We start from the raw sequence: 27,191 nt of genomic DNA, 5'->3' as shown, positions 1-27,191 counted from the left end.
CTAAATATAATCCCCTATACTTGAAGACAACATTAAACAATAAAATAATATATTCAGCTGGCTGAAACTACTAGTGCTACTTTATTAGTTTAAAAGTCTTAATATCTGCATGGGATGCCTGAAGGTCAAGTTCTACTTTAACCTCCAATTTCTCCCTATAAATTGACAGAGTATACACATGTGTGCAGCATGGATATGGGGTATGCTTATGTTAGTGTATATTAAAAAACAAAAAACAGAATCTCATGGGCAAGCAGGATAAAAGTATAACTGGAGTTCCTCTCTCTCCCAACAGTTGACCAAGTTTAAACCTGAGAAGTGCTGCTGGTCAGTGCCAAAGTACTGAAACTAGCAAGATAATTTTCGAGAAATCAGTAGCAGAAATAAATGCAGCAAAATGAGCTCTTCAGCCTTGTAACTGTCTGCTGAATCTACCACCATATATTTTCCATTGGAAATGCCCTACCTTCAAAGGTATTTATAAGAAACAGAACTTCTTTAGTAGCATCTGATAAATGTCCCAAAGAAAAACTGTAATTAGAGTAGGTTATGTCAGCACCCAAGTAATTTCCATCTTTGTTTGCAAGATTGGGGGGATCTCTCTCAGAGCATATGCAATATGCCCAGGCATTTGAGGGCATCATTATCAGCCAGATGGAGCACCGGTAGCCCTACATCGAAATAAATCAGTGGGCATTCACCAAGGATATGTGACCTTCTGAAGTTGACCACAGCTGCATCGTGGGACATTTGAAAACATCATGTATACAGATTGGCCACACAGTTGCCCTGTCCTACTTGAAACCAGTTCAGAGATGCTTTGGCAGAGATCCCTTGGCAGATCAAAACCTGGTGGAGAGACGGTTGGGTCAGTGACGAGCGAGCGATTAACAACTGTCATTGCTGACCACTTGTTTTGCCAAGCAGCTGACCATAAAGGGCATCTAGAAGACAGGTGAGCTGGTGGGTGGCACAAAGCTGGGTTGCTGTTCTCATTGATCTTGGACAGCAGCATGACAAACGCCTTCTAACGGCGAATATGGCAAGGCACTACGTTACTAAGTATTGGCAGCCATGGTGGCAATGGAGTCGCATGCAAAGTCCTAGTAACAATACACATAGCTTTGCTAAGCTCTACATCGACCAGCCTCGTGTGAGACGAGTGACACCAGACAGGAGCGCAGTACTCTGCTGTTGAATAGCAGAGGGCAAAGGCTGATCTTCTAAGTGCCCAGGTGCTCACAGCCCAGGTTGAGCCAGCCAGCCAATTTTCTGAGCAGGTTGTTCCAAGTGCTGAATTTGGCTGATGTCTTCCTCAAGTGGTTGCAGTACATTAATGACCTATCCAATGTCACACCGAGGTGAACTGGGAGACAGAATCTGCCTATGGCCCCAACCAAATGAAGCAAAGCAAACTTAAAGTTATGCATGTACTTAAGTGCTGGGAAGGATTGGAACTTATAAGAGTAAGGTACAGGATGCCCTATGGGATATAAACTAAAGGATATTTTAGTTTTAATTGAAGTTACTGCTAATAAAGGACCCAATCCTGAGTGCCTGCATACCTAGCACTTTTCAGGAGACACTCAGCACCTCACAGGATTGGGCCCTCACTGACTGATCATGCAACCCAGACTCAGACTGGTTTTACTGAGGTCAGAGAGGGGCTACTCAGATCAGTAACAGCTGCAAGACTGGGCTCCAAATACAGTACTTAAGTAAATGAGAGATCCGTAGCTCACTACCCCAGTCTGACCTCTTGAGATCTTGAGAAGGTTGCACATTAAAATAAGTTTTGTAGCCTCAAGTGAGAATTTGTCTTCATTACTAAACCATCACAGTGCAGCCTGATCTACACTGGGGGGGGGCGTGAGGGGGAATCAATCTAAGTTACGCAACTTCAGCTACGTGAATAACACAGTACTTAGATCTACTTACTGCGGTGTCTTCACTGCGGTAGGTCGACTGCTGCCATTCCCCCATCGACTCCACCTACGCTTCTCACGCCGGTGGGGTACTGGAGTCGACGGGAGAGCGCTCGGTGGTTGATTTATCGCATCTTCACTAGACGCGATAAATTGACCCCCACTGGATCATTCGCTCCGGAGGTAAGTGTAGACATGCCCTCAGCTCTGAAGAGCCTCTGGGCTGGGATAGCAAAGGGCTTTGCCAGTTTGGATTGGCAGTGTGGTGAGGGGAAGCTTGCACATTGTCTGTGTATGCTAGGCTTTCCTTCCTGAGCATTACATTAACCCACTTTCTTTAAAAAGGAGAGGAAAAGCAAAAACTCATTCTGGACAGACATTAAATATTGCAAAGAATTCAGTAATCTATTCAAAATCTTTTAAAAAAAAATCACTATTAGCTAGCAATTTTACAGCCATCATATTTTACCAACATAATTGGTTTCTGTATATATATTTTTTAAAAACTGCAATTAACAAGCAGGATTTTCTTGGCTCTTAAACTGGAATATGAGATATTAACACCCCAGGGTAACAAGTGTCCATGTGTTATTGAATGATAACATTTCCATCATCTTAGCTAACAGACTACGCACTTCCTTTCTAATTCTGCTAAAATGACTGTTCTGTTAAGATAGCATTCCCTTGTTAAAAAGCAGATCTCCAGGGAGTTCCTCTGATTAAAATATAAATAAAATGTGTGAGGGTTTACAATTTATGTTCCAGTAATCTGTGTCTTCCAACATCACATGCACTGTAATCCCTTTCCTCCTGTATCATATGTCCTGTAATCCTCCTCATTTTCCTAAATCACATGCCCTCAAATCCTTCTCCATTTTGAATCTCAAACTCTTCTCCTTCACATATATATTATAATCCTGCTGCGCAATATGTGCTGGAAGCCTGCTCTGGCAGATGGATTTTCATTTTGCTCAACCTTACAGGTAACTGGTAATAAAAGTGTTTTATGTATCTAGTATTCATAGCCCTCGTGGTTATACGGGCTGTAATTTAATGTCTGTTGCAGTGCTATTCATAAACCATTCAAACTGTACTTTTCAGCTTCAGAATACCACTTGACTGAATTACTATTTTGCATTCAATCTGGTGGGGGATGGAGAGTTATTCTGTATGGAAATCACTCATAAGCATTTTTCAGCACACTCAAGATAATGTGAAGTTTACAGTAAGAGTAGTGCTTTACAGAAGGTATATCAAAAGTTCTTATAACCAGAGAGGAGTATTTGGAATCAAAGCCTTATAAAAAGTAGTTTTTAAAAACAGCACTGAAACTAAGCCCTTGAAAATCAACACATATCTTCCATGGGAATTCAGTCCCTCTGTACCAGCTAGCTGCCATAATATAGAGGACTACCAAGCCTAGACACTTTTAGTACATGTCCCAGGCCTGAAGAAGAACTCTGTGCAGCTTGAAAGCATGACTCTCTCACCAGCAGAAGTTGGTCCAATAAAAAGATATCTCCCCACCCATCTTGTCTCTCTACCAAGCCTAGAGCATTGATTTTGCTGACTCAAACTGTTCTAGCAAGTCCATTAGGGATGCAAACACTGCAGGCCAATCCAATTCCAGAGATATCCAAGCAGGATTCTAGTATTGTCTCATATGCTTAAGACAAACCTGCCTTTGAGGAACTTTGAGTTACCTCCTCTTTGATGTTCTCTGTTCTGGGGCTCCTATACTGCTGTAACAATAAGATATATTAGCTGTGATACTAACTAGTTTAATTTTATCACACTAGAGTAAGCTGCCTCAGACCTTTGTGGAAGGTCTATTATTTCAACAGTGTAAGCACACACCACACCACCAGAGGCGTTCTTTACGCCGGTAGATTTTACTCCTCAAAATGCAAAAATCACAATTTAAAAGTTAAAAAATTAATTAAGAGTAATGACTGTTACAACTGATCCCGTCTGTAATAAATGTACAAACCATTCATATCAGCTTAATCAGGAGAATGAACTTTAGTGGCTTCTATCATAATAATCTATGAGGATAAGTGAGCAGGAACTATAGATTATATAGATTATTAAATACGACATTCCCTTCAGGCCAGATATGACAGGTGTAAAAAATATTTTAACAAGGCTAATAGCAAAGCATTAAATGAAGCAACATCCTGCCATATAGTAAAGCAGTAACACAATGGATGAGTTTTAAAAAAAAAATTATACACTGTTAAATGGAAAAGTCCTAAATAAAGTTGTATCTGATTGTAAAAAAAAAAAAAAAAGTCTTTAGTGGAAGCTTAACCTAATCTACGAGAGTTTTACCACTGATTTCAGCAGGAATAGGATGTAGCTCATTCTGTTTTGTTATTATACTTTCTTCCAAAGCAGTGAAAAATGAACCATGCACCAACAACTAGTGACAGGCAAAAGTGTTGTAAGAGTCATTACTGCCTTAAGCATACTAATAAATCTAAGAATTTTAAATTAATATGTTTGTGTATTTTTAAAACTATTTTGTCAATGAAAAGGAGAGATTAGAGAATTTGAAATTAAACAACTTCTGAAAAAGGCATATTTTAGGGTTGACAACTTTCTGCTAGCAAAAAACTGAACACCCTTGCCCCTCCCCCTGCCCCGCCCCTCCTCCAAAGCCTCACCCCTGCCCTGCCCCTTCTCAAAGGCTCCGCCTCTGCTCACTCCATCCCCCTTCCTTTTGTCGCTCAGTCGCCCCACCCTCACTCACTTTCACCAGTCTGGGGCAGGGGGTTGGGGTGTAGGAGGGGGGTAAGGACTCCGGCTGAGGGTGCGGGCTCTGGGGTGGGGCCAGGGATGAGGGGTTTGGGATATGGGAGGGGGCTCTGGGCTGGGGCAGTGCATTGGGATGCGGAAGGGGGTGAGGCCAGGGATGAGGGATTTGGGATGTGGGAGGGGGCTCTGGGCTGGGGCAGTGCGTTGCGATGTGGGAGGGGGTGAGGCCAGGGATGAGGGGTTTGGGATACAGGAAGGGGCTCCGGGATGTGGGGGTGGAGCTGAGGGGTTCAGTGTATGGAAGGGGGCTCTGGATTGAGGCAGGAGATTGGGGTGTGGGAGGGGGTACGGGCTCTGGGCTGGGTGTGTGGGTTCTGGGGTGGGGCCAGAAATGAGGTGTTCAGTGTGAGGGAGGAGGCTCCTGGCCTTGGCAGTGGGTTGAGGTGCAGAGGGGGTGAGGGCTCTGGTGTGGGGCCAGGGATTAAGGATTTGGGGTGCAGAAGCGGGCTCTGGGCTGCAGCTGAGGGGTTTGGAGTGCAGGAGGAGGCTCTGGGCTAGGGCAGAGGTGCGGGGAGTGAGAGCTCTGGCTGAGGGCTCTGGGGTGGGACTGGGGATGAGGGGTTTGGGGTGCAGGAGGAGGCTCCAGACTGGGACCGAGGAGTTCAGCGGGCGGGGGATCTGGGCTGGGACCAAGGGGTTCGGAGGACAGGAGAGGGTCAGGGGTGCAGGCTCTAGGCTGCGCTTACCTCAGGCAGCTCCCAGAAGCAGCGGCATGTCCCCCTCTGGCTCCTACGTGGAGGCGTGTCCAGGTGGCTCTGCGCACTGCCCCGTCTGAAGGTGCTGCCCCCGCAGCTCCCACTCGCCACAGTTCCTGGCCAATGGGAGCTGTAGAGCCAGCGCTTGGGTGGAGGCAGCATGTGGAGACCCCTAGCTGCCCCTATGCGTAGGAGCTGGAGGGGGGAGTGGCGCTGCTTCCGGGAGCCACACAGAGCTAAGGCAGGCAGGGAGCCTGCTTTCGCCCTGCTGTGCCACCAACCAGACTTAACAGCCCAGTCAGTGGTGCAGACCAGAGCCACCAGGGTCCCTTTTCAACTGGGCATTCCGGTCAAAAACAGGACACCTGGCAACCCTAGCACATTTAGAGCAAACAGATGGATCTAACAAGAGAACCAAATAGTTAAATCTTGAATTTACTTGTTGCCTTACTGCAAAACTCATTATTTTCACTAATTTGAAAAACAGATTAAAATATGGGCCTCAAATGTTTTGAAGATATTTTCATAGATTGGTCCCTACTATTAAGGCTTATGCCTTGTGCAGAGTACATTGTTATCTTCTGACAATTTACTTTCACCTTTGAAACTCAGTTTAATTGTTAAACTCAAAAAAAAAATTATTAGAAGCATCATATGGGATATTTTGAAACTAGAAAGGGACAATACACTAGAATAATGTTCTGTTAGGAGTAATCCCGCCTTCTCAGGCGGAGGGAGGAAGGGAGGGATGAAATGACCTGGAGGAAGAGGCCTATGATTCTATACTGTGGAAGAGGAGGAAAATGAAATAAAACTTCTTGAAGTAATACAGACACATCCTGGAGGTGAATGCATGGCTGTATGGATGGTATCGCCAGGAAGGCTTCTGCTTCCTCAACCATGGGATAGTGTTCTGAGGACAGCGGAGCAGAAACGGGGTCCTCCTATTTAGGAAGTGGAAGAGCCTCTTTAGATACAGACTGTAATGCTGTGTGTGAGTGAGAGTGAGAGAGAGATGTGGTCAGAATTCTTGGAGTTCTGAGACACTTTCTTGAACAAGAGAGAATTCTGAGAGCACCCAGCTCAGCAGACAGACTTGCTCATCGACAGGGAAACAGTGTGCAGCAAACTAGGGTGTGACTCTATAACTCACTAGCTTGCAGTGCACTAACTGGCCGGGTGGACCCTGCAATCATGCACTAACAGTTCCACAGCACACTCTGACAGCAGTACAGGATTGTTGATCCATTATGGAACTTTTACTGTGTGGTAGCAGGCTCCCCAGGGTAACTTAATTTGTGGCAGGCTAGCGCACTATGCATTGACAATGCAGCTTGCCATGCACTAAGTCTCCATGTGGACAAGCCAAAATATTATGTTATAAAACTGGAACCTCTCTAACTCTAATGAAGAGATGTACAATAAAAACCTCCATTGAGACCAAGTGGCAGCTGAAGGAACAAGGCCAATATTTCCTGTGTCCAGTGTGGCTGCTGCAGAAATCTATATAGTGGGCTTATCTTTTTAGATCTGCAGAGGAAGGCACATTTTTCTTTGAGGGAGAAAAAAGGCTGAAGCAACAGTTTTCAAGATCAAATTAACTTTTAACCTGAGCAGACTGGACATTTTCCTGCTAAGTTCTCTGCTTCCCTGTGTTTGAAATAAATCTAAAGCCCCTGTTTTTCTTTACTGTAGCATGATCATCATCCCAAACATGTGTTTGTATGAATTCTATTTTAGGGAACAATTTTAAAGGAGTGAAAGAATAGTCATAAATGATGAATGTCTGCTACCAGTCCTAGAACACAATGCTGCTTATCCACATATGAAGACCATGCCGTTTTGCTGTTCCTCTGGAGTCTGAGGCAACTGGCAACCTCTCTACTTTGGAGTAGCCCCAGAGCTGGCCAGTCAATACCTAAGTGAGGGTTTAGTTATTTAATCTAACCATGCCTTTGAATTCTTGCTCAAGTTTACAGCCCTTTTCCTTTAATCTGTAAACCATTTACTTCTATCACCAGGAATTGTCCACCCACACTGGAGGAATGAATATGTTTAATCTGGCCACAACTTTATTCATTTATTCTATCTGGGAGTAACCGGCAATAAACTCTACAGTATAGATCATCATTGTTTCCTTAATAATTTACACAATCCCCACTCTGCTTCCAGCCACCCCATAGTTGGGACCATGCTGCCCCCTCTTCATAACAGGGGTAAAGGGGTTATAAAAGCAGGGGCGGCAGCTCCCTGCTGTGCCAGATGTAGGAGCCCCGAATCCCATTCCTCAGCTCCCTTTGGGAATGCTTTCCCTTTACATCCTTTTCCAATCCATTATATCCAGTAGTGGTAGCCCTTCCATACCGAGTACCTACACTAGACATCCACCACAAGCTTCATGTACAAAATTGCAACTTTATAACCTAAACCCCCAGCCCCATGCCACCGGGTCCCAAACTCACTGTCGGGAATGCAAAAAAACCCAAAACAATCGCATCTCAGCCAATCTGGCAGTGAGGGCAAAATTCCTTCCCAGACCCTAAGGAAAAACAGGAGACTAGCGTGATGCCCATAGTGGATCATGAAGGAACCCAATCCTTTTTTAGACTTCATCGGTGGGAGGGTGGGTGCTGCCAACCTGGTCCAGCTGAAAGAGGTTTCTCTGGAACCGCACACGGTACAAATACCATCCCCCCTTCCAGTCAGCTCAAAGGGGAGTGCCATCTCACCCCACCAAATCAGGTCCAACAGCTTCTTGCTTCTATCCAACTCTGTCCAGGTAAACTTTCTCCTTCCTCCCCCTATACTACCAGTTTCACAGGGAGCCCTTAAAGGGTCAAACACTTTTCTTCCTGCCAGCCAAAGACTCACTTCATACAAACTTCACTGTGTTTATGACCAGTGATGGGCTCCAAGCCACTGAGTTTTAATTCCATATCAAAAGCTGAGGTCAGGTTGCCAGTTTTGGTTGGATGTATTCCTGGATGTTTCATCACATGATGGAATCTTTAATTAAAGATTAATCTTTAATTCCTGGAGACTCCAGGACAATTCTGGAGGATTGGCAACCCTAAAATGAGGAGGGGTTTAGATTCAAGCCCATATCTAGTTTAACACTCAAGGCCAGATTCTGCTTCTAGATATAGTTATGCATGAATGCCACTGACTTGCTACAGATTTAAACCTGTTTAGCTAAGAGTAAAATTTGGCCCTAAACTTGTTTAATTTGTTCATGAAATGCCCACTGGTTTAATTAAGTTTGTGTAATTTCACACAAACAGACTGCACCTAGTTATCTCTAAAGAAATATCGACTAGGACTTGTTCAGTGTTTCTGAAGAAATACAGTAGTATGAATTAGAGCTTAGCTCATTGCTGTTCCATGTCATTAAGACCAAACATTATATTATATATTTATTATACAATCTGTTTACTGGTTCACTGGAGTGCTCACAGCAAAAGCCATTAATTAACAAACCCCCAATACGACATTTTAAAATATAATCTAAAATCCCGTTTGGCAGTTATGACTAAGGACTTAATTAAATGAGAATGTTACAACCAATTCCGCCCTCTTTGGACAAACTTTCTGGCTCATTTAGTTATTTTTGCTTTGTTTCATTTTATTATGGAAGTACCTAGAGACCCAAGCTAAGATGGAGGCCCCATTATGTGATTCATTGCTCAAACACACACAATGAGTTCAGGTCCCAAAGACCTTGGTATACTGTTCTGAAACAATTTACTCAAATCTGCCCCTATGCGAGTTATTTTATTTCGCATGCGTGTTGCAGTATTTCGAAAGATTACTTCCACCCAAGCCCTTTTGAAATTACAGCATGTGTTAAGTAAAGTGAATGTTTACAATTCCTCATGACTCTAATTACGTAATACAATATTATTCTTTGGAAACAGCAAGAAAAGTCCTTTTAGAGAGCTAAAAGGTATTTTAGAGAGCTGGTGCTTCAGTATACATTAAGGACTGGCTGACAAGCTAAGGAAGTTTTATTGCTATTAAAAAGGCGAGAGGGAATATAAAATAAATAATTCTATGCTCTTGAATATTTTTTAATTATTTTTCTTTCTTTAAAAAGAAAAATGTAGTGGTTTTGGAAGCCCTAGAGACTGAAGTCCTCTATTTAGCCACTTAAAAGGGACAACAAAGGCAGCTGCAGTGAAAGCTATCCCACTCTGTCCAAACAATATGATCCCAACATGATCTGGAATGACCACTCTAGAGTTGAGGCCTATTCAACCTTTAGCTTCTCTACGGAGATTTAGGGTCAGATGCTCAGTTGGTGTAAGTCAGCATAGATTTACACAGACTGAGCATCTGGACCTTAAAAGTTAGTCAGACCATTGTCATAAGCACTTTATCTTTTAGTTTAATATGCTTTATTCTTGATAATGCTGTTTACATATTTGCATATCAAGTGTTCTACAGTAATGGTCTCGTTTCTTTTGTAGCTGATGGTGGATTTAATGTAAAGGATATATTTCTACTTCAGTTCTAAAAGATGAGACATTGGGCTCGGATCTGTTCCCACTGGAGTAAATGACAGCCATGCCACTGACTTAATGGGAGCTGAATTTGGCCCAACATGATAGTTGACAAACTTCAGCTGTCTCAAGAACTCCTACAATTCTGTCAGCTCTTTTTAATAATAAAGAGTGGGAGTTCTTAGAGAGGAACTTGTACTCATATAGCCATCAATATACACGGGGTAATTTCAAGGAAAGATGGAAGAAATGTCTGATCCGTGCAGAAAAGTAAAACCAATTCTGACCATACCTTGTGTTAGAAGCAACTGATCTTGCTCTTTAAGAAAATGACTCAGGAAGTATAAACCTCAGGCTTGCCCTTTTCTGGTTCCCAAAGCTTTTGCTCTGCTACAGCAGATCTGCTATGGACTGGCACGCTGAGGGCCCTCACTACCATTTACCTCAGTGGGAGCTGAGAGCATTCAGAATCTTACAGTACTGGGCCTTCTGTGCAGAAGGATTGTCATATGGTTAAGATACATAACTAGTAGTCAACAGATCTGGAATCTGTTCCCTGCTCCTCCACACACTTCCTCTGCATGAACTGGGCAAGTCACTTAATTGCCCTGTGCCTCAATTTCCCTATTTAACAGACAGAGATAATACTTTACCTCAGAGGGGTGTTTTGAGGTACTCACTATCATGTTGAGCACCCAGAAATTGCCTATAAATAAAATATTAAGGCGAATTGTACTTTCTGAAACTTTGGTAAATATTTTTCAGCAGTCATGCAACAGTAATTTAGTTGTACAGCTATATATTTTAATAGCTGAGATTGTTTAAATGATCTAGCTACATTGTAATGTAGTCTTGCACTATTCATCGCTATTTCACCACTGCAGAAGCCCTAACAGAACATAATTCCCAAAAACTGCCATTCACAGAGTCCAGGGGACACACAAAGGGAACATGGGGTTCAGATTGATCCTATCTTCTTTAAGGCACCAAATCACATTTACAAGTATTGCCAACAACTGTAGCTGGTCTATCTGGCTCTAGCTGGTTTGTTTAACATTTCACCCAAACTCCTAAGCCCCAGAACACTTTTTACTAGCTTGACCTCACAGTTCAAAGAAATTACCTAAGTTTAAGTGTGCTGGCATTGACAGTTCAGCGTATCCTCCGTAGGACATTCTTATTTCTTTCAGAGGACAAACTACTGTGGCTGCAGCATGCTAATTATAACTGCATTCAAAGAGAGTATCCATGGAAACAAGGAGTGACAGAACAGTCACTGAGATGTTTTATTTTGTATCAGATATGAGGGGTTAAGAGAGTCAATGCAAGTCTGATCATCAGAAATCCTGGCAATAGAAAAATGTGTTTGCTCCTGAAATAAATAGTCAATAACAAATGTAGGCAAAATAAATTCTACTTACTTCCTTGAAAGTTACCTGTACGTTTAAAGACCATCCAATTTTAATTTTACAATCTAGAGAACACTAGATCAACCAGCCAGCCTTTTTCCTTTCTTTTCTTTTTTAACTACAATTCTACTCTTCCTAAACAGAAATGTGTGGGAGGGATAAAACTTTAACATAACTGCATATAAATCTACAGTTGTTTAATCTTTTGCTGTCCTCAGCATTTTACTGAGTTTTAATTACATCTGAAAGCATGGATCCACTGTGTAAAAAAGGAGCTTTCTTAATCAACAGACCTGTTCTGAAGACCTTATGTATGTTAGAGTCATAATTACCAACTTCAGTTACAACAGTAAGTTTTCACTCCTATCAGCGCTGAAGAGCTGAAAGTAAGCTGGACAGTAATACTTCTTAAGAACATAAGAATGGCCATACTGGGTCAGATTTGGTCCATTTAGCCCTGTATCCTGGCTTCTGGGAGAGCCTGGTGCCAGATGCTTCAGAGGGAATAAACAGAACAGGGCAAACATCAAGTAATCCATCCCCTGTTGTCCACTCCCAGCTTCTGGCAGAGAGACGCTTAGGACACCCAGAGCATGGGGTTACATCTCTGACCATCTTGGCTCGTAGCCATTGATAGACCTATCCTCCAGGAACTTATCTAATTAGTCTTTGAACCTAGTTATTGTTTTGGCCTTCACAATATCACCTGGCAATGAGTTCCACAGGTTGACTGTGTGTTGTATGAAGTACTTCCTTTCATTTGTTTCAAACCTGCTGCCTATTAATTTCATTGGGTGACCCCCTGATTCTTGTGTTATGGGAAGGGGCAAATAACACTTCCTTATTAACTTTCTCCACGCCAATCATGATTTTATAGACCTCTATCATATCTCCCAACCTTAGTAGTCTCTTTTCCAAGCTGAACAGTCCCAGTCTTTTTAATCTCCCCTCATCTGGAAGCTGTTCGATTTCCCCTAATCATTTTTGTTGCCCTTCTCTGTACCCTTTCCAATTCTAATATAAAACCTGGTAGATGTATATGCAAAGACAATGGCTTACTAAGTGCCAATGAGTTACACATGTGCAAACCTGCTACAGGTATCATTGGGGAACTAACAGGAAGAAATAAAGTTACACAAGTGTAAGGGAGGGTCTGATCTGGTCTGCTTTATTACTAATGAATATGTGCAGGAAGCAGTGGACCCAGTTTGACTCTCAGATCACAGTTCTGTCAGTGATATATTTATATCAGGGCTGTAAGTGATATAAAATATCTATCCCTTTAAAATATTTCCTTTTTAAACTGAGCAGATTTGCTCTGGAAGTCACTGAGATACAATAAAAATGGACCTTCACAGTGGAATACTACAAAGGCATATTATCTTTAAGAAACAGATAAATATCCAGATCCCCAATCCTGACACCACTTGGGAAGAGGAGGAACTTTATTTATGTGAGCACACCAAATGGATTGCTGTCAGGCAACTCCTTTTTAGCACCCTGTGACTTTATTTTGCAGAAGGGTTCAAGTTAGAGCTTCAGTACAGCTGTGAATGATACTGTTTATTTATGTTTATTTATTTCCAGTTTAATTATTTCCCCAAATGTCTGTTTTTTGTTAAACTCAATGCACACAGAATTAAAACATTACAAACACATTTTCCTTTGTATCTGGACAAATGGATGCCAAAGTCTAATGTCTATTTCCAACATACTGTACATCTTTAAATAGCATTTGGAGTAAAGTTGCAACACCCAAATATGAGAAACAGAGAGAAATACTCAATTTTTCCTATTATGCTTATTAATTCTATGCAGTAATTCAAAGCATGTAATTCAATTTACTAATTAAAAGCATGACCTACTATTTTTGCCTGAACTCATTTCATATCTTCTCCTTTTCCTTCATCTGTAAATTTTAAGGTAAATGTACTTTAACACTTACATATTTCAGAAGCCATCTGTATCTGAAGTGAAATACAAGGTAGAAAAATGTATTAGGTGTTCCAGTCAAAAACCTCAACCCAAAGGCCCAGACTTTACTACACTGGAGGTATGTCTTGGAACCTCACTTGGTCCTGTCCCACTAGGCAAGATCAAAGAGTGTTATAACCTCATTATGGAACAGTGTTACCACCCATGGGTATAACACAGTGTAGTCCTGCCATGCAGGCACCACCAACCTCTGTTAGGACTAGATCCCCTGCATGGTACGGGTGTGCTGTGTCAGTGCTCCCTAAGTGTCATTCAGGCTCTGGGCACATTCCTGACAGTAACCAAGAAGCTGCATTGCACAACATGGCTCTTCTGGCAAGAGATAAAACTTACAGCAGAAGTCATTAAGTAAAGGCCCTGTTAAATAATTCTCCCATCTGATCAATTGTTGTCTTAGTCAGAGGCCATGGCTCCGAGAAACAGATGCCAATGAATCATGCTGCTAGTGTCTGAAGGAACACTTAATAAAATTAGACTTACTAAGAAAAATCAATTGACTTGTTTATAATATTTATAAACACACACACAATGTATATGTATATAAATCCCATACCAACCCCTCCCCTCCAAAACACACTTCAGGTTAAAAAGCCAAGCACTGAAAATTAGGGAATGTCAGAATTAAGGTTGCCTCTGCAATTTTAATTCAGCCTTCCTTATGCACATGCATTAAATACCATCTTTAAGTACATAATATTAACATACTATTCCCCCCCCCCCACCCAAGACCCTGCTTCATTTAGTTCATCAGAGGGATGGTACTCAGTGAAGGAGGCGGCTGTTGCAATATTCATTTACAATGCAATTCAGGAAAGCACTTTAAGAAGATACTTAATTTTAAAGTACATACTTGAACATGCACTTAAGTTTCTCAACTGGGCCCTAAATGCATGGTCCCAAGTCTTATCTGCTGCACTGAATTACTAATTTCCCCGTGGGCTTTCCCATGACTCTCCTCACAGCACTACCTGAGTATCTCACAAACATTTGTGAATGGATCTTCACGAGTGCCCTATGAGGCAGAGAGGTTTCATTATTCCTATTTTATAGAGAGGGAACAGAGACAGAGATTAAGGATAAAACATGCAAAAGTCTCCACTAATTTTGGGGTGCTTCAATCACTGGGTTGATTTTTTTTGAACCAGTTAATGTGCAACACGTTAGCAAGCTTTAGAAATCACACCTCCACAGAGCACATTACCCCATGATGTAGACAGCCATAGAGTGGCACAAAGAGGACTGAGGGTGTGAGCCACAGCCTATTGACATTAGTTGAAGTCTATTAACTTGAATAGGCTTTGAACTAGGCCCTTAGTTGGGATGAGGATCTAGGCCCAATGTCAGAGATCTAGATGTGACAGTGTCATAAATATAAAGGGAAGGTAAACACCTTTAAATCCCTCCTGGCCAGAGGGAAAAAACTTTCACCTGTAAAGGGTTAAGAAGCTAAGACAACCTCGCTGGCACCTGACCAAAAGGACCAACGAGGAGACAAGATACTTTCAAAGCTGGAGGCGGGAGAAACAAAGGGTTCTCTCTGTCTGTGTTGCTTTTGCTGGTACCAGAGCAGGAATGCAGGTCAGAACTCCTGTAAAGAGTTAATAAGCAATCTAGTTAGATATGCATTAGATTCTGTTTTGTTTAAATGGCTGATAAAATAAGTTGTGCTGAGTGGAATGTATATTCCTGTTTTTGTGTCTTTTTGTAACTTAAGGTTTTGCCTAGAGGGATTCTCTATGTTTTGAATCTGATTACCCTGTAAGGTATTTGCCATTTACATTTACCATGTAAAAACTGATTTTTACAGAGGGGATTCTTTTACTTTTTCTTCAATTAAAATTCTTCTTTTAAGAACCTGATTGCTTTTTCCTTGTTCTTAAGATCCAAGGGTTTGGGTCTGTGTTCACCTATGCAAATTGGTGAGGATTTTTATCAAGCCTTCCCCAGGAAAGGGGGTGTAGGGCTTGGGGTGATTTTTGGGGGAAAGACGTTTCCAAGTGGGCTCTTTCCTGGTTGTATTTGTTAGATGCTTGGTGGTGGCAGCAATAAAGTCCAGGGACAAAAGGTAAAATAGTTTGTACCTTGGGGAAGTTTTAACCTAAACTGGTAAAAATAAGCTTAGGGGGTTTTTCATGCAGGTCCCCTCATCTGTACCCTAGAGTTCAGAGTGGGGAAGGAACCTTGACAGACAGTCAAGAGAATAAAAAGTGGTTCATGAAACTGAAAGAGCAGATAAACTCACTCGGACGATGAGTGTTAAGATAGAAATTGAGGGGATCAAGCTAGGCCCTGGAGGATCTAGAGAAAGAGACAGAAAACCTAGATGCAACATAGAGAGAAAAAACTCTACAGGAGCAATCAGCAAGCTAGGAAGAGAACCAGGAAAGAAGAGCATCTTGGAAGCTCAAGTTGGAATAAGATAAATGAATGGTGGTTGTCTGTAGTATCTGTAGATACCTCAGTCTATGAAAACTAACAAATAAAGATTTATAAAATATTCTTAATTATAATAGATAGCAGGATTGTTATTGATTTGTATAATTATAGCACCCACAATGTGTTGTACAAACACAAAGGAAAACAGAGTCCATGCCCTGAAGAATATACAAGCTAAAAGGATTTCATAATTCCATCCACCCATAGAGATGCAGAAGAATCACATTTCTTTAACACATGGTACAGTATATGAATAAACCCAGCATTCAATTAGATGTAATACTCTCTGTAATCAGTTTAAGAAGCTAAAAAAACCAAATAAGGTATCATAATTAGCTTCATAACAGCATCTAAGAGACACTAAAAAGCTGAAGTGCATATTACAACCAAGGTACAGTACATTAAGGAGCCAATCCTGCCTTTAGATACCCAGGCCAGTTTCTATCTTTTTCAGAAGGAATTGCAGAGTGTACCTCAGCACAAAATGTTTTTCAGAAAAATTTGAGAGCAAACAGAGAATTCGTAGTCACATATGCAAAGCCCCTCACATCAATCAGAAGAATATTCTCTCAAAGATTTCAGCTCACATTCTCCCCATATTACAGCCTCCTTTTGCTGCTCTATCAGTAGACACCAGACCTAAAGCATGCTAATGACAGGAAATTAACCTTACTGTAGGGGGATGCTCCAATGGCATAAAGCTATGTTGCAATGGTTATGCCATCCCCTATCCGTACAACAATCCTACGGGCACGACCAGGAGAAAAGGGACATGACAGGGACTTCCCTACGCTCCAGTGATCGACCACCACTGTATCTGCCCCTTGTAGTCAGGACAAGTTAGAGCAGCCTATAGGCTTACTTACACTGAGGGACCAGGCTGGTACACAACTTGCTCAGGACTGGGGAGGCACAACGGTGGCTTAGAGACATTTCCGGATCAGTCCTGCTTGGGCTGTGCTGTGCACTCGTTGGCTGCAGTCAAAGATCTGGGCCATTAAGATTTGACTTAATAAATGAATAAAACCCACTCAAAGCCACTCCCCAACAGAAAGATTTTCTATGTCCAAGAAAACAACAGTTTGATACAAGTCAAAAGTCCTTTTCATTTCCTACTAAAATATAAAGCACTTCGACGCACCAGAACTATGACTTGCCATTCTGTGCATGAGAGTTGTAAGGAAAGGTATTCATTGAAATTGGAGCGTAAATCCTTTGTTTTTCCAGCTCTGTAGATCACTGTGGTCAGAGCATGTACAATTTCAGTATTAGAAACCACGACGTAGGAAGTCTGATCTAATGGGCAGTGCAGGGGTCCAGGTCAGGGAACAAAAGAGAGGGGTCAGAGCGAGAGTCAGCTGCCAGGCACCAGAGCCAGGAGGTTGACCTAGAGTCTGGACCAGAAATCAAAGCTAAGGATCAGAGCCTGGGTCTGATACCACATGCCAAGGGTTGAGCCAGAGTCAGAGCTGATCATCAGGAGCAAGGTGAAAAGGCAGGAACCGGAGAGAGGCAAAGATCAGACATGAAGCAGGAGCAGAACAGGAATCAGGAACAGGGTTTGATTAGGCAAGAACAGGGTCCAACATGGTGGTAGCAGCAGAAGGAGGAAGTCTGCAGAGTTGTTCGGACAGCCCAGCCAGGTCACTTCCTGGCTTAACTAGCAGTGTGGGCTATTCAGTCGGCCGCAGGTCTGGGTTGTGCTGATACAACTTCCTGTGGGGCCTGGCTTCCCAGTTTTAGTGAGATGGTGGTTTGCACACCTCCCTTGGTGGCGAGGAGGGAATGTCAGAGATCCAGGGCTCCCACAACCCTGGGTTCTAGATGTGCACCTTTGGATCCTTACACCCATTTCAGACAACTGGATCATCAGTGTAATTTGGATAGAAACATTAACACAGCAGCAATATGCAGCTTAGCAGTTGGCAGAGAAGCCTAGACAGTAGTAGAATAGAATATTTTAGCATAGTTGCTTTTTTAAAAGAAACGTGTTAGCAACTGACATGGTGATATTCAAACCCTAGATAACAATTAGAGCTAGTCAGGGAGTACAAAAGTGATTAGCAAGTATATCCCAAGGAATCGTGGTGAAATCACCCCATAGTTAACCCTAAAGTTGTATTAGTCATTGTCCATGTGCATTCAGATGACACCATTATCTTCATTCAAATGTTCACTGCAGTAACAGTCTAGTTGTCTGTACTGTCTGGGGTTTGTCTCTGTTAGAGCCCAACCCCTTTGTGACTTTTCTGTGCATCTCCTCCTCTGGTTCTGTGAGCATAATGCCAGTTCCTTCTGGGCAGCCATGAGCTAAGCATGGAGTCTCACCTCCTCTTGTCTACAGGAAAGTTGTACCGGTTTAACTTATATCAGTTTTTACACCAATTTAGTTAAATCAATGCCAATCCCTGTGTGGACACTCACTCTTACTCTGGTTTAAGAGTGGATTATTACAGTTTATCCTAAATCAACATAAACTAAACCATACCAAAATAAGCCTGTTTTTGTTGTTACCCCTGGATCTCTAGCATCTGTTTCTCTGCTGACAACATTCATTAATCCCAGAGCTTTCACAAATCTTAACTCTCAGGGAAGAATCCGCTTAGTATTAATGGATGCCTTCTAAATTTTACAAGTGAGTTCAGAACACTGCAGCAAGTGTTATCTTCCATTAAATACATACAAAAGGGCCGACATGGGAAAAAATAATAATTTTCCCCATCAGGTTCTCTGCCTTTACTGTCTTTTCATAAAATGAAAAGGATCCCTGGTATTCTTCAGAGTCTGAAATTTGTTTCATTCAAATAAAAGCTCTTAACTGATATTATTACTAATAATTTGCATTTGTATGCCCCACTTCATGTGACAGTTTCAAAGGGTCTTAATACACACAGGTAGATAAGCATTGTTATCGTTTCCCAGGGAAACTGAGACACAAAGAAACCAAGCAACTTGCCCAAGGTCAGCAGCAAGCTAGTGACAGGGACCCAGCTCCAGTACAGCATGTAACTTTAAGCACGAGTAGTCCCACTGAAGTTACAGATGTGCTTAAATACTCTGCTGGATTGAGAGCAGAGTCAAAAAGACACCATTCCTTCTTCTAACTGCTGTACCACCCAGCCCCATATTACAAGTAACACCGAGGTACTTTACTGGAACTAGTTTGTTTTCTCTAGTGCTGCCTGTTTTCCTTGATAGAGCTGAAAGCTTCCAGCTGTAATTCTTTAGAGGACACCTAGATTGCCTGATACTGCCTAGACACTGATCTCTATGCACTTGGGGGCCGGATCTGCTCTTCGCATTCTTGCTTTCCAGACAACAGCTGCCCATCACACCAAGACTTCGAGAGTAACAGCAATCTCTATGGATGTGTTATATTTCAAGATGAGTCAGTGCAGCTGGCATGTGAAGAATTAACAACACCAATTATCATGTGACACAGGGAATGTGCACGTAGTCTCTAAAGCAATACCAAAATATGGCAAAAGAATTCTCTCTCTCTCCTTTGCTTCCTCTCTGATGTAAGATAAACACATTAATCTCTTTCCTCTACTAACAGGAGTTTGATTTGGAGCTGGATTATTTTTTACAGTACCTAATTAGGTAATTTGTATTTGCAAACGCTCACATATGAATGCAAAAAACACACTGATTGTAATAACTAAGCAGTTCATTTCAGTATGTGTGTGACAAAAACAACTACAGACTTTTGATTTAACTGTCTGATTATGAATAAAGGCTGATTGGCCTTGAAGTAAATATACTGAACCAAACAAACTGCATTCATCTAGAAAGAAGAGCCCAAAGTATTAGTATAAATCGCAGGCAGTACACTAGGTAGGTCTAAAACTTCTATGTGCACAGTTTGACAGACAGAACTAGAGTTACAGGTTTTATCATCTGTAAAATAGCTTTTGCCTGGCTAAAGAGGAGCAGTGATCTCACTGGAAAACAAACCTATGTTAGCATTATGAGTGTTTTCAGTCCCTTAGTAAGCAACATGCAGTTCAGTGGCTTGACAGAGGACCTGCAGTACCATGCAGTGGATCAGAATTTGAGTCCTTTGTTCCCCAGGCTATTAGAGGCTGGAAGCAACAATAAGAAAATCTGGGGATAGGAAGGAAGAAATGTCTGCTGCTGCCCATCAGAGTGTGAGCCTCTGAAAGGAGTTTTTCATCAGACCCCTTGACACAACCAGTACTAAGCAAAAACATTCACATCAGGTAAAAAACCACTGAAAATGAGCCTTGTACCACTTCACAAATTTTAGCTCAGGCTTACTAAGGTTTGGCACACATGATCTGTGGCTGTTTCAGTGACTTGCCAACTCCACATCAGCCTCCCTCACTTCTGACCCTCTTCATAAACTGAACCTTGCAGGGTTTTCATAACCCTAGTTACAAATGAGGCTAATACCAGGCAAATAGAAAGGTCAAACTATCAACCCCAGCCACCCTAACACCTTTGGCTAGAACATATTCAAACTTGTGGGCATTTTTCACAGCTCAGAGTTCCTATCAATTAAGGTACCCAGGGCATGGACTTTCTTGAGCAGGGATGCCTTTTTATTTATTTATTTATTTTGAGACCCTGCCCCTTGTGCCCCCAACGATGTATACCTTTTCCTGGTTGCTGATCCATCAGTAGCTGCCTCCACTCTTTAGCTGTCCAATGTCACTTGCGACTTGCTATTGTGGGCTGCACAATGAAACTTATTGGCTCACAGAACAGAGCTGTGTACTCAGAAAGGAGTGGGAGGTGCATGAGAGGGAACCAGAGAAGGGAAGTGGGGAAACAGGACAGCTACAGAAGAAAGGAGCCAACATGAGAAAAGAGAACAATAGAGGGGAACAAGGATCCAAAAAATGGGAAAGGGTAAAAGACAGAGCCAGCCAGAAAGGGGTGGGAGAGTAGGAAGAGAGAAGGGAAAATGAGAGGTGACAGAGAACCACTAAAAGTGGTGTAGCTGCCCTATAAAAGAAGCAGACATGCAGAGGCACACATTAATGAGAACAAAAAAGGAGAGCTGGGTCCAGAAAGAAAAAACAAAAGGAAAGAAATGAGACACAGAAATTCTAAATTACTGAGTTTTAACATACAGTACACATATTCCCTCCTACATCTCTGCAGTATGTTCTTGGAAGATATCCCACAGTTCTGATAATGTAGGACAGGGTCTGGTGCTGCTGATAATTGGACTTGGTTTAACTCTCTCCGCCATTAGGCACATAACTAAGCCAGTGGGGCAGGCCGTGTAATTTTAAAATTACCTGCCACTGCAGCAGTTTTTTTTTTTCTGAATTTCAAGGGGGGGGTTTAAATCCCACTCTGACAGTGATTAGCACTAAAAGCGACTGTGACAAAGACAACCTGCTCCCTCTATTTAGTTCATTTGTGATTTAACCTATCCTCTCCATAGTTCCCACTCTGCAAAAACTCAAATGGGAGATGCTACCCTTTAAAATGAATGAAAAAGAGCATAGCACAAAAATATTCTTAGAGAGCGAGAGCAGGAAGCTTGAAGTGATGTGGGAATTAAGTTTTTTGTCGTATGTTTAAAGTTCTCTATAGCATTAGATTTTTATTTATTAACATTGTTTATTATTATCCCCAATGTTAAACAGCAGATCGTAACAGTGAGAAACACCAAGGGCCAGATTCACCCTCGTTACGCTTACATTAGCTAGCGTAGACTCTGAGATTTGCAAAAGCACCTTAGCGAATGGGACATCTCACTCCCATGGTCTTTCAATGGGAGGTGGGCACCTAACTCCATTCAGTGTTTTGAAAATCCCACTTTGGAAGAGGGGTCTGGTGGTGAAAAGCATGCTCCATGGGAGGAGGATGCAGTTGCTCACTGGGTGAAAGGGAAGGGGCAGTGAGTCACTTTGCGATTAGGAAGGACCCATGATCAGGGTAGGTGGTGAGTGTAACATTAGTGGCTGGCTCCATTCAGCTAGCTCTTTTGGAGTCTGACAGAAGTTACAACTGCCCTGCAGTGGAAATCCCAAGCGACGTTTGTTAACAGAAACTCTGCCAAGAGTTTAAAGGGATGAGGTGTGGAGAGAAGGGGCAAAGCTCCCTCTTCTCTGCTATAAGTAGAAGGAGAGCTTTCTCTCCTCTCCCAGGCTTGGTACAGGCTCCCCTCTTGTTCAATCTGCCTTAACAATTGACACCACCTAAACTCACTGAATTAATGCCCTTTGGACTCAAAGGGCTTGTAAATGCATAAATTTATTTCTCTATGTACCAGCTTTTCTGACTTCAGGTTTGCTTGGGACAGAGGTAAATCTAGTTCAATAATAATAATTAATACCTGGTGTCCTTAGATCTTCTCGGCCAGCTCCTCAGATGGTGTAAATCAGAGTAGGTTCATTAACTTAGTGGTGCTGCACTACCTTAATTCACCTCAGGATCTGGCCCTCACTAATTAATACCCCCAACCTCCATATTAGGTAACTACTGTGACCCTCATTTTGCAGACACACAGAGATATTAAGTGTCTTCTCAAGGCAGGTGTTGAGTCAGTGGCAGAACCTTAATGAGAATCCAAGAGCCCTTGGCCCCCAGCCCACAAAAGGCAGCGTGGTCAAGTAATAAAGCACAGCTGAGAGATATGAAGCTCCATAGCCCACCTGTAACTAAGAAATGTTGGTACAGGAAAAAAAATGTGTATGAATGTGAAAAAAATGTGAAATGTGAAAAAAAAAATAGGTCAGTGGTTTTCAAACTTTTTTCTGATGACCCAGCTGAAGAAAATTGTTGATGCCTGCGACCCAACGGAGCTGGGGGTGAGGGGTTTGGGGTGTGGGAGGGACTCAGGGCTGGGGCACAGGGTTGAGGTGCGGGGGTGAGGGCTGCGGCTGGGAATGAGGGATTCAGCATGTGGGAAGGGGCTCTGGGCTAGGGCAGGGGGTTGGGGTATGGGAGAGGGTCAGGGCTCTGGGCTGGGGGTGCAGGCTCTGGAATCGGGCTGGGGATGAGAGTTTGGGGTGCAGGAAGGGGATCCAGGTTTGGGGGGGGCTCAGGGCTGGGGAATGGGATTGGGGCGTGGGGTTGGGGCACGAGCTTACCTTGGACAGCTCCTGGTCAGCGGCACAGTGGGGGTGCAGAGGCAGGCTTCCGGCCTGTCCTGGCACTGCGGACCACGCTGCACCCCGGAAACAGCCAGCAGCAGGTCCAGATCCTAGGCGGAAACACGCAAGCGGCTACACGTGGCTCTTGCCCGCAGGCACCGCTCCCCCCTTCCCCAGCTCCCATTAGCCAGGAGTGTGGAGCCAGTGCTTGGGGCGGTGCGTGGAGCCCTGGCCCCCCTGCCTAGGAGCCAGACCTGCTGCTGGCTGCTTCCGAGGTGCAGCGCAGTGTCGAAACAGATAAGGACTAGCCTGCCTTAGCTGGGCAGCACCGCTGATAGGACTTTTAACGGTCCAGTCGGCGGTGCTGACCAAGCCGCCACGACCCAGTGAACTTCCATTCCGTGACCGAGTTCTGGGTCGTGACCCACAGTTTGAAAACCACTGTGCTTACCTCTGGCATCTATAACAAATTCTGAGCCTCATGCAAGTGCCACAGAAATATTTTAACAGAGCAGTAGGATACAAAACCTTTAAATTTTTTAGCATTAACAGTCTCAACCATCTAAAATATAATTTTTTAAAAAAAACCTTAAATGTGCTCTTTGAAGACCATATTGCTGCCTGCCCAAGATTGCTTTGAAGTGTTCCTCTCTGCATGGGAAGAATGCCAGGGAGTAAATCAGTGAATTATGACTCAGCAAAATTTCTCCAGAGTTGAGCTTTCAGTTCAGAACAAAAGCAGCTGACAGTATAGTTCATGCTATCCTAGGTGAAGCTGTACATGTGATGTTGGGGACAAGTGGCCTGATTTCCAGAGGTATAGAGCATTTACAGCTCCCAGTGATTTCTAAGGGAGTTGTAGGTTTTTAGCCCCCTGAAAATCAGGCCATGTGAGAACAAGGAGAAATGATTTTTACAAGGACCGTGCCCAACATTTACAAAGAACTACTAAAATCATGTCTCAATTATGGGTTTTTCCCATCTGCCTTGCTTTTCTGTGTCATTCTTTTCAGCAATGAAATGTATCTATTATAAAAACTAGGCAGTTGTATTCCTCAATCTGTTTTCTAAATACTTATCTAACCTCTTACACCCAAATCCTCAAAGGTATTTAGGCACCTAACTCCCATTGACTTCCTTCCCATTCCTTCTCTGCAAAACCTCACATTTCCTGTTGCAGTTCTGCAGTTGCCACATATCTTTTTTTCTATATTTTACAAGCTCCACTAACAACTTTGAAGCATCTTGTTATGGTCACTATAATTCTGGCCAAGGACCATTTGGAGTCCATTAACACCTCTCCTAACTGGCCAGAGGGATCTGTTGTAATAATTGGGCCTACAAATTTACTTTAATTGTGAGCTCAATTGTAAGAAGTAAGTGACAGTTCATAAAATGTCACAACAGCCCACAAAAGTAACTGTTGACGGGAAAAGGTGCAAAAGGGAGATAAACACTGAATTAGTCCATACAAAAAGGCCTACTGGTATAATTCAAGGACTCTTTTTACAGATCATGCCTGGTAAACAAGAAAGACGTGGGACCAAAAATTAATAAGCCAGAATTGGTGCATAGGAAATTAGGCCTAATTGGTGAACAAAATAATGAGGGGATCAGCTGTTCCGTCCATCACTCCCTTTTGGGGTCCTTAAAAGAAAAGTCTTATGGGAAAAATTGGAGAAGCAAATGCAACAATTGCTAACTGAAAGAAGGGCAAGGAGAAAGCTTTACCATCGTGGGTACCACTCTTGCCATCTCCTGGGACCATGGGATCCACTGTGATACCACTGGGCTTTCATTGTCCTAATCCTGAAAGATGTCCTGACTGGGCCAGACAGAAGGACCCAGATGACACCTCTACCTGTTCTGGATAAATCCTAAACACCCAAACTGGATTTGAGACTTTGTTGTTCCCTCTCCCTCCCCCCACATTCTTTTCCTTCCCTACCTTATTTTTTCACTTTTCTATCTCTTTCCTTTTGTTTTCTGTTTAATAAGAGTGGTTTAGCCAGCAAACACCGTATATTTTGCAACACTGCTGTAAACCTGTAACAAAAAAACCAAAAACAGCTAAAAGCAACGTCCTAAACAGCCTGATGCTGGTACACATTTGTGAGGTCTCAGACTGGCTGACTAAACCATGTGCTATGCTTGTGGTTTTCCAACAGTGAGACTGAAGTAAAAGTCAACACCAGAGACAGAAGCTGCACTTTCTGTCTTTGCTGTTCTCTTTTCCCCTTTTGTATGAGTTGGTCTTGTTTTACCTTTGAGGAAATGGGATCAGGCGTTAACAAAAACATCTCCAGCCCATCTCAACTAACTTTTTCTCTTTTTCCCAAAAGACACTTATTACCATCTTCAATATCATCTAAAAGACTGTCAAACAAAGGGGTTTTCCTTATTTAGAAAAACAAACAAACAAAACCTCTCTCCAGATAAAGTGAAAGGGAAGAAGGGATATGGTTAAAATAAAAGTCTTAATCCTTTACATTTCAAATGCTTTAGCTGATTTCCACGCCCCCCCCATCTTGAATAAAAAGGATAAAAAAGGTGTTTAATGGTATATTTTCGATGATATTAAGCAGGCTGCAAAGAGTCCTGTGGCACCTTATAGACTAACAGACTTATTGGAGCATAAGCATTGGATGCATCCGACGAAGTGGGTATTCACCCACGAAATCTTATGCTCCAATACGTCTGTAAGGTGCCACAGGACTCTTTGCTGCTTTTACAGATCCAGACTAACATGGCTACCCCTCTGATACTAAGCAGGCTGAGATCTCCGTATCGTAAGCCTGAGCCATGTTTAAAACTGTTTAATGTTGGGCAGTCCTAGGGTCATGATAACCCCTTTGACTCTCTGGGCCCATATATTCCATCAACATTAATAAAACAGGTCACTCAGTTTGCCATGTCTAAGCCAATTCTTTTCTGAAAGATGACTGAAAAAATTGCATTGTTAGGTTCCATGTTTTATTGTTGCTTAGTGGCTTCCCCATCACATTTCTTCAGCTTACTAGTAAAAAGATGTTTCTTCTACCTGCCCATTGTGCAGCTTGGGACCTGAAAAAATATTAAGCTGGGTTTGCTCTGACCTGTACACAATCAATCAATTTACACACCAAGTTCTGCCCATTGTTAAACCCATAGGACTAGGGTTGCAAAGATGTAGCCAGGGAAGAATTTAGCCCTGCAATTGAAACTTAGGGCATGTCTACACTATGGAGACTATATGGCATAGCAGGGTTGCTGTAGCTATGCCAGCATAACTCCATAGCATAGATGCAGCCTGTGCCAATAGAAGAGGGTTTTTCATTAGTGTAGAATCACCACCTCCCCAAGCAATGGTAGCTGCACTGATGGAAGCATTCTATCATCAACACAGCTGTGTCTACACTGGGTGCTAGGTCAGCAAAATTATGGTGCTCCAGGATGTGGATTTTTCATGCCCCTGTCTGATGTAGCCATGTGGGCCTAACTTTTAAGTGCAGACCAGGCATTAGTGAACATTCTGTTGATGAGTTGGGAACCTGAATAGAATCCAGCTCACTTTCAAATGGTGGTGTTAGTTCTGCCACGCTCATGGGAGTAAAAAATAATGAATACTTAGTTCATCACTGAAGATATGACTATGTACACACAGGGAGTACATCAGCTCAGTAAGGAGGTACCATTTTTGCACAGTCTCATTTCAGAGCAGACTCACACTTTAAGCAAAGCACTCCATATACCATGCCTACCAACCCAGTAGATCAACCATTTGTGCAACAGTCTATTTCCTATACAACAATTATATCCACTGCATCTTTTTTTTCTAATGCACAAAGTTCTAATATACATAAGCTCATCGTAAAATTCCATTCTGACAATCCCTCTGTGATGAGTTACCCCCCATTCCGGGGTGCCACTTAATGTACTGGGGTACCACTGAGCCTGCTTGTTCCACCAGCCTGTGTTCCCTTACACTGTCCTGCTGAGCCAGGCCTTCAAGCTTCCCCCAGCACACACAAGTAGGGACACACCCAGCTGCAGAAAGACACAGACACTAAAATCAGCTCTGCATGGGAAGACTCAGCTAAGGAATTGCCCAGCACTCAAGTGTACTCCTCCTCTGGAGTGTACAGCCAAAATTGTATTGTCTTGCATTGCACAGAAAACTGTACAGCATAAGCTCATTAAATTCGCTCCCTCCCTCAGCATGGACAAAGATGTTCACAGCTTCCCCTCACCCCCACCCCAGTTATGAATTCCACAAACTAGGTTTAGAGAAAACAAAACAAGTTTATTAGCTACAAAAGACAGATCTTAAGTGATTATAAGAGATGGCAAACAGATCAAA

At 42.6% G+C, this 27,191-nt stretch overlaps 1 protein-coding gene and 1 long non-coding RNA gene across 4 annotated transcripts in view; one reads left to right on the top strand and one right to left on the bottom strand.

Moving 5' to 3' along the window:
- The window catches only part of SLC44A5 (solute carrier family 44 member 5), a 181,215-nt gene that overhangs the window by 117,072 nt on the left and 36,952 nt on the right, over positions 1-27,191 (bottom strand). The window lies entirely within an intron of this gene.
- LOC141992918 (uncharacterized) overlaps positions 1-27,191 on the top strand; it is a 64,266-nt gene that overhangs the window by 6,854 nt on the left and 30,221 nt on the right. The gene's annotated exons all lie outside the window — the stretch shown is intronic.

This window comes from Natator depressus, chromosome 8, assembly GCF_965152275.1.
Source record: "Natator depressus isolate rNatDep1 chromosome 8, rNatDep2.hap1, whole genome shotgun sequence".
Classification (NCBI taxonomy): Eukaryota; Metazoa; Chordata; order Testudines; family Cheloniidae; genus Natator; species Natator depressus.
Note: the sequence above shows the minus strand (reverse complement) of the source record. Positions and strands in the feature narration are given on the sequence as shown.